Source organism: Rissa tridactyla, unplaced genomic scaffold (assembly GCF_028500815.1).
Source record: "Rissa tridactyla isolate bRisTri1 unplaced genomic scaffold, bRisTri1.patW.cur.20221130 scaffold_63, whole genome shotgun sequence".
In the NCBI taxonomy this organism is placed as follows: Eukaryota; Metazoa; Chordata; class Aves; order Charadriiformes; family Laridae; genus Rissa; species Rissa tridactyla.
Genome location: NW_026529841.1, coordinates 710871 through 718370, shown reverse-complemented (window position 1 = coordinate 718370; position 7500 = coordinate 710871).

Genomic DNA, 7500 nt, shown 5'->3' with positions numbered 1-7500 from the left:
ACGAAAAACAGCGACCCCTTCGGCGGCTGGAAGTGCGTGCTCCGGACACAAGGTCTACCCGGCCACTCCGGCACTAAGTACCGCCGGAGCCGGGTAGACGTGACAGCCGATCCGGTCCCCGGAGCCGGGTAGACCTGACAGCCGGTCCGGTCTCCGGAGCCGGGTAGACCTGACAGCCGAGGTGGTCCCCGGAGCCGGGTAGACCTGACAGCCGATCCGGTCCCCGGAGCCGGGTAGACCTGACAGCCGACGCGGTCCTCGGAGCCGGGTAGACCTGACAGCCGATCCGGTCCCCGGAGCCGGGTAGACCTGACAGCCGATCCGGTCCCCGGAGCGAGGTAGACCTGACAGCCGGTCGGGTCCCCGGAGCGGGGTAGACCTGACAGCCGAACCGGTCCCCGGAGCCGGGTAGACCTGACAGCCGATCCGGTCCCCGGAGCGAGGTAGACCTGACAGCCGATCCGGTCCCCGGAGCCGGGTAGACCTGACAGCCGATCCGGTCCTCGGAGCCGGGTAGACCTGATAGCCGATCCGGTCCCCGGAGCCGGGTAGACCTGACAGCCGATCCGGTCCCCGGAGCGAGGTAGACCTGACAGCCGATACCGACCCCGGAGCGAGGTAGACCTGACAGCCGACCCGGTCCCCGGAGCCGGGTAGACCTGACAGCCGATCCGGTCCCCGGAGCCGGGTAGACCTGACAGCCGATACGGACCCCGGAGCGAGGTAGACCTGACGGCCGCTCCGGTCCCCGGAGCCGGGTAGACCTGACAGCCGATCCGGTCCCCGGAGCCGGGTAGACCTGACAGCCGATCCGCTCCCCGGGGCCGGGTAGACCTGACAGCCGACCCGGTCCCCGGAGCGAGGTAGACCTGACAGCCGATACCGACCCCGGAGCGAGGTAGACCTGACAGCCGATCCGGTCCCCGGAGCCGGGTAGACCTGACAGCCGATCCGGTCCCCGGGGCTAGGTAGACCTGACAGCCGGTCGGGTCCCCGGAGCCGGGTAGACCTGACAGCCGATCCGGTCCCCGGAGCCGGGTAGACCTGACAGCCGATCCGGTCCCCGGAGCGAGGTAGACCTGACAGCCGGTCCGGTCCCCGGAGCGAGGTAGACCTGACAGCCGACCCGGACCCCGGAGCCGGGTAGACCTGACAGCCGACCCGGTCCCCGGAGCGAGGTAGACCTGACAGCCGATCCGGTCCCCGGAGCCGGGTAGACCTGACAGCCGGTCGGGTCCCCGGAGCCGGGTAGACCTGACAGCCGATCCGGTCCCCGGAGCCGGGTAGACCTGACAGCCGACCCGGACCCCGGAGCCGGGTAGACCTGACAGCCGGTCCGGTTCCCGGAGCGAAGTAGACCTGCCCGCCTATCCCCGGAGGCGGGTAGAAGTTGCAGCCGAGCCGGTCCCCGGAGCCGGGCACACCGGGCAGCCGGTGTGGGGTGGGGGTGATATTTTTGTTTTTTCTTTTCGTTCATGATTTAAGCGTCACCGGCACAGCGGCCAGCCTGACCCGGGTCCTCCCTTCCAACAAGTGCGTGCGGGCAGGTGGGGGGTGGGGGGGTGGGGGGGCGGCGGGGGGGCCGGGGGCTCATAAATAATTTTGATTTATCACCGGGTGGTGATAAATAATTTTGATCTTTTTTTTTCGTTCACGTTTTTAGCGTCACTGGCACAGCCGCCAGCCTGACCCGGATCGTCCCGGCGGGGGGGGGCGGGGGGGGGGGGGGCTGTCGGGCGAGGGGGGGGTATGTGGGTGGGGGGAGGGGTTGGGGTGGGCGAAAAACTAAGTTTCAACTTTTTTTTGTTCGTGATTTAAGCGCCAGTGGCAGAGCCGCCACCCTGACCCGGATCAGGTCGGGGGCGGGGGTGGGGGTGGGGCGTGGCGGTCCGCGGCTTCGCGCCCTGCGCGGGCGCGCGAGCACACCACTGCCCGGCAAGCGGCAGCGGCGGGGAAGGGGTGCCGGTGCAGAGGCAGGCGAGAGCGGGCAGCGAGCGGGCGGGGAGCACGGCGCAGAGGTGGGCCGGGGAGAGGGCGGCAGGCACGCGGTGCCTCTTTTCGGAGTAGGTTTTGGGTCGGTAAGGTGGGGGGGGGGGGGGGGGGGGGGGGGGGCGTTGTGTGTGCTGGGGGCGGGGGCGGGGGGGTTCAGTGGGTTCTCCAGCCGCGGCAGGGGCGGGCAGGCGCGCAGCAGAGCGAGCGAGCGAGCGGCTGAGAAAGGAAGGCGGGAGCGCCGGGGCACGGGCACGGGCACGGCCAGGGCCAGGGGCGCGGCAGGGTAGAGACTCGGCAGCCGGGGTTAGATCCCCGCTCGCCACCGGGAATCCCTTAACCCGCCCGGGCACGGAGCCGGCAGGGACTCCGCTGGGTCCTAAAGTCTCCCGCCGTCCTTGCCGGGGCGGGGTGGGGGGGGGTGGCAAACCTGCCCGAGGGCAGCGTGGGGAGGGGGCGGCCGGATTCGCAGTGAACCGGGTGGTGAATAGAGGCGGGGGAGGGGGGGGTGAAGGGGGACAGCGGGGTGTGGCGGGGGGGTGGGTGGTAATTCGGTGGCGGCAGCGGGGCTTGGGGGGAGACACTCTGTCTGCGTCTGCGTCTGCCGCACGCGAGAGGTTCGGGCCCGTTGGAGGGGGTGGGGTGGGTGTTGTGTGCACGTGTGCGTGCGGCGGCAGACGGGGCTTTGGGGCTGGGGGAGAGGCCTGCTGGGGGGGGTGAGAGGCGAAGGGGGGAATGGGAAGGGGCGGGGGAGATGGTGCACCCGTGTGCAAGTGCCTCGGTGTGCGCGCAGTTGGGGTGGGGCAGATGTGACCCAGACGCCTGGGTGCCTTGGGGAGCACTTGTGGGGCAGCCGGGGGGCACAGCTGGGGCAGCCATGAGGCATTTGTGGGGCAGCTGTGGGGCCAGCGGCACCCGCAGGCCTGTCTTCCCTGGGGGGAGACGGCAGGCCCACAGACCCGCTATTCCCTGGGGAGCACCTGCAGGGCAGCCGTGGGGCAGGGCTGGGGCAGTACTTGTGGGGCAGATGTGACCCAGAGGCCTGCTGTTCCTCGGGGAGCACTTGCGGGGCAGCCGTGGGGCACTGCGGGGCAGCTGTGGGGCCGGGGCACCAGCAGGCCTGTCTTCCCTTGGGGGGAGAAGGCAGGCCCGGAGTCCCACTATTCCCTGAGGAGCAGCTGCAGGGCAGCCATGGGGCAGCGCTGGGGCAGTACTTGTGGGGCAGATGTGACCCAGAGGCCTGCGGTTCCTCAGGGAGCACTTGCGGATCAGCCGTGGGGCAGAGTTTGAGAAGCTGTGGGGCCAGAGGCACCCGCAGGCCTGCGTTCCCTGAAGCAGACTGCAGGCCCAGATGCCTGTGGCTCCTCGGGGAGCACTTGCAGGGCAGCTGTGGGGCAGCACTTGTGGGGAAGATGTGACCCAGAGGCCCGCTGTTCCTCAGGGAGCACTTGAGGGGCAGCTGTGGGGCCAGGGGCACCCGCAGGCCTGCCTTCCCTGGGGGGAGACGGCAGGCCCAGAGGCCTGCGGTTCCTCGGGGAGCGCTTGCGGGGCAGCCGTGGGGCAGCACTGGGGCAACACTTGTGGGGCAGATGTGACCCAGAGGCCCCGCTGTTCCTCGGGGAGCACTTGTGGAGCAGCTCTGGGGCCCTGCGGGGCAGCTGTGGGGCCAGGGGCACCCGCAGGCCTGCCTTCCCTGGGGGGAGACGGCAGGCCCAGAGGCCTGCGGTTCCTCGGGGAGCGCTTGCGGGGCAGCCGTGGGGCAGCACTGGGGCAGCACTTGTGGGGCAGATGTGACCCAGAGGCCCCGCTGTTCCTCGGGGAGCACTTGTGGAGCAGCTCTGGGGCCCTGCGGGGCAGCTGTGGGGCCAGGGGCACCCGCAGGCCTGCCTTCCCTGGGGGGAGACGGCAGGCCCAGAGGCCTGCGGTTCCTCGGGGAGCGCTTGCGGGGCAGCCGTGGGGCAGCACTGGGGCAGCACTTGTGGGGCAGATGTGACCCAGAGGCCCCGCTGTTCCTCGGGGAGCACTTGTGGAGCAGCTCTGGGGCCCTGCGGGGCAGCTGTGGGGCCAGGGGCACCCGCAGGCCTGCCTTCCCTGGGGGGAGACGGCAGGCCCAGAGGCCTGCGGTTCCTCGGGGAGCGCTTGCGGGGCAGCCGTGGGGCAGCACTGGGGCAGCACTTGTGGGGCAGATGTGACCCAGAGGCCCCGCTGTTCCTCGGGGAGCACTTGTGGAGCAGCTCTGGGGCCCTGCGGGGCAGCTGTGGGGCCAGGGGCACCCGCAGGCCTGCCTTCCCTGGGGGGAGACGGCAGGCCCAGAGGCCTGCGGTTCCTCGGGGAGCGCTTGCGGGGCAGCCGTGGGGCAGCACTGGGGCAGCACTTGTGGGGCAGATGTGACCCAGAGGCCCCGCTGTTCCTCGGGGAGCACTTGTGGAGCAGCTCTGGGGCCCTGCGGGGCAGCTGTGGGGCCAGGGGCACCCGCAGGCCTGCCTTCCCTGGGGGGAGACGGCAGGCCCAGAGGCCTGCGGTTCCTCGGGGAGCGCTTGCGGGGCAGCCGTGGGGCAGCACTGGGGCAGCACTTGTGGGGCAGATGTGACCCAGAGGCCCCGCTGTTCCTCGGGGAGCACTTGTGGAGCAGCTCTGGGGCCCTGCGGGGCAGCTGTGGGGCCAGGGGCACCCGCAGGCCTGCCTTCCCTGGGGGGAGACGGCAGGCCCAGAGGCCTGCGGTTCCTCGGGGAGCGCTTGCGGGGCAGCCGTGGGGCAGCACTGGGGCAGCACTTGTGGGGCAGATGTGACCCAGAGGCCCCGCTGTTCCTCGGGGAGCACTTGTGGAGCAGCTCTGGGGCCCTGCGGGGCAGCTGTGGGGCCAGGGGCACCCGCAGGCCTGCCTTCCCTGGAAGCAGACTGCAGGCCCAGATGCCTGCGGTTCCTCGGGGAGCACTCGCGGGGCAGCCGTGGGGCAGCACTTGTGGGGCAGACGTGACCCAGAAGCCTGCTGTTCCTCGGGGAGCACTTGCAAGGCTGCTGTGGGGCACTGGTGGGGAAGCTGTGGGGCCAGGGGCACCCGCAGGCCTGCCTTCCCTGGGGGGAGACGGCAGGCCCAGAGGCCTGCGGTTCCTCGGGGAGCACTTGTGGGTCAGCCGTGGGGCAGCACTGGGGCAGCACTTGTGGGGCAGATGTGACCCAGAGGCCCCGCTGTTCCTCGGGGAGCACTTGTGGAGCAGCTGTGGGGCCCTGCGGGGCAGCTGTGGGGGCAGGGGCACCCACATGTCTGCCTTCCCTGGGGGGAGACGGCAGGCCCAGAGGCCTGCGGTTCCTCGGGGAGCGCTTGCGGGGCAGCCGTGGGGCAGCACTGGGGCAGCACTTGTGGGGCAGATGTGACCCAGAGGCCCCGCTGTTCCTCGGGGAGCACTTGTGGAGCAGCTGTGGGGCCCTGCGGGGCAGCTGTGGGGGCAGGGGCACCCGCAGGCCTGCCTTCCCTGGGGGGAGACGGCAGGCCCAGAGGCCTGCGGTTCCTCGGGGAGCGCTTGCGGGGCAGCCGTGGGGCAGCACGGGGGCAGTACTTGTGGGGCAGATGTGACCCAGAAGCCTGCTGTTCCTCGGGGAGCACTTGCAAGGCTGCTGTGGGGCACTGGTGGGGAAGCTGTGGGGCCGGGGGCACCCGCAGGCCTGTCTTTCCTGAGGGCAGACGGCAGGCCCGAGGCATGCTGTTCCTCGGGGAGCACTTGCGGGGCAGCCGTGGGGGCAGTACTTGTGGGGCAGATGTGACCCAGAAGCCTGCTGTTCCTCGGGGAGCACTTGCAAGGCTGCTGTGGGGCACTGGTGGGGAAGCTGTGGGGCCGGGGGCACCCGCAGGCCTGTCTTCCCTGGGGGGAGACGGCAGGCCCAGAGGCCTGCGGTTCCTCGGGGAGCGCTTGCGGGGCGGCCGTGGGGCAGCCGTGGGGGCAGTACTTGTGGGGCAGATGTGACCCAGAAGCCTGCTGTTCCTCGGGGAGCACTTGCAAGGCTGCTGTGGGGCACTGGTGGGGAAGCTGTGGGGCCGGGGGCACCCGCAGGCCTGTCTTCCCTGGGGGGAGACGGCAGGCCCAGAGGCCTGCGGCTCCTCGGGGAGCGCTTGCGGGGCGGCCGTGGGGCAGCACGGGGGCAGTACTTGTGGGGCAGATGTGACCCAGAAGCCTGCTGTTCCTCGGGGAGCACTTGCAAGGCTGCTGTGGGGCACTGGTGGGGAAGCTGTGGGGCCGGGGGCACCCGCAGGCCTGTCTTCCCTGGGGGGAGACGGCGGGCCCTGAGGCCCGCCATTCCTCGGGGGGAACTTGCGGGGCAGCGATGGGGCAGCGCGGGTGCAGTACTTGTGGGGCAGATGTGACCCAGATGCCTGGCTGCCTTGGCGGGTAGAGGGGTCCCGGAGGCCTGTGTGGTCCTTGAGGGTCAGTCGGGTCCCTGCCTGTGGGTGAGTTGTGGGGCGGCGCGGGGTGGGTGTGGGTGGGCTGGGTGTGTGCCCGTGTCTGCCACTCGTGAGGGGTCTTGGCCTGGGAGGTGGGGGGGGGGGGGCGCTCGTCTGCGTCGGCGCGTCTGTGTTGCGCGCACGTGTGCGCGAGGTGGCAGACGGGGTCTTGGGGGTGTGGAGGGGGGACTGAGGAGGGCCGGGGGGGGGGGGGGGGGGGGGGGCGGGTGTGTTTCGGGGGTGCACGGTGCACGCCCGAAAGAGATGCAAAGGATTTGTAACGCTCTCCAGAACGCCGCCTTCTCTGTTACAGCCGGCTCGCTGGGCCGCGTCCTTGCCCGGCCTGCACCTGTGCCTGTCGGGGGGGGGGGGGGGGGGAGGCCCTCGGGCCGCTCTTCTGCCCGTGGCACCCGTCCTTGGGAAAGCAGCTGCTGCTGCTGCCGCCCCACCGCCGCCGCCGCCGCCGCGTGGGGTGAGACCTGGGCTCCCGGGGCCCGGTTCCAGCGGCTAGGGCGCGGGCCGGGGGGGCTGCCGGAAGACGAGCGGGTCACAGGCCCGGCTGAAGTCACCCGCCCTCCTTCGCACGGCGAGAAACAGAATCGAAGCCAGGTAATGGGGGGGGGGGGGCGGGGGCGGAGGAGGACTACACACCAACGGAGGAGAGGAAAAAAACAACAAAGAAAACGCCCACAAAATCAATCTCCGCTCAATCTGCCAGGTCTACCCGGCACGGCTTTGGGGCGGGGGGGGGGGGCCGGTTTGTGGGGCTGGAGAACAGGCCGACCGGTCTACCCGGGCTGCGGAGGTTCAAAGACGAGGGGTACGAGCTCTTCCCGGCTCCGGAGTGGCCTGAAACGCGGGGGGAGGGATGGAAACGGTGGGGCGACAGCCCTCACCCTCCTGTCACACCGCAAGTGTCCCCCAGCCCAGCCCAGCCCAGCCCGGACGGGGAGAGCCGAGCCACGGGGAGGACGACTCCCCTCTCTCCCGGCACCGTGGGGGAGGCCTGGGAACGCTCACGGACAGCAGTCACCCCTCTGGCCGTGCACCGCCGGAGCCTCCGCCTCAGGGGC